Below are 499 nucleotides of genomic sequence, written 5' to 3'. Positions count from 1 at the left end.
GAGCAGAGAAGAATATTTCGCCTTGCCAATGGTGTTCTAAAGTAATTGAACTAGCCTCTGTGGACTTTGACGAAAAAGATACAATTATTCAAAGCTCTGGACACAAATGTGATAACCAATAGTGTAACGAACATTTGTACACAGCGTGGTCACAAGTAAATAGACACCACCTTTTCAGAAAAAATGAAAATTTTCAGTCATATTCACATGAATTGATATATTTATACTTTTATCAATATATAGTAGATCTTCCTTTCGCTTCGTGGAGTTCGTTGATCTTTTGGGGCATCGTGAGAATCATCTCGTCAGTTTTAGATTGTGGTATTTTCGCCCACTTTTGCTTCAAAACTTGGAGTAGATTGCTCTTCGAAGTTGGTTTTTTGGTTGTTTCTTGACTTGCCGGTTGAATATAGCCCAGAGGTTAACGATGGGGTTGATGTCAGGAGATTGGCTCGGGCAGGGCAACTTCTGGATACCATTTTCTTCCTGCCACTTTTGG

The sequence above is a fragment of the Limulus polyphemus genome, unplaced genomic scaffold (assembly GCF_000517525.1).
Source record: "Limulus polyphemus unplaced genomic scaffold, Limulus_polyphemus-2.1.2 Scaffold3210, whole genome shotgun sequence".
Taxonomy (NCBI): domain Eukaryota; kingdom Metazoa; phylum Arthropoda; class Merostomata; order Xiphosura; family Limulidae; genus Limulus; species Limulus polyphemus.
The sequence above is the reverse complement of the archived record's forward strand: the minus strand, read 5'-3'. Positions refer to the sequence as shown.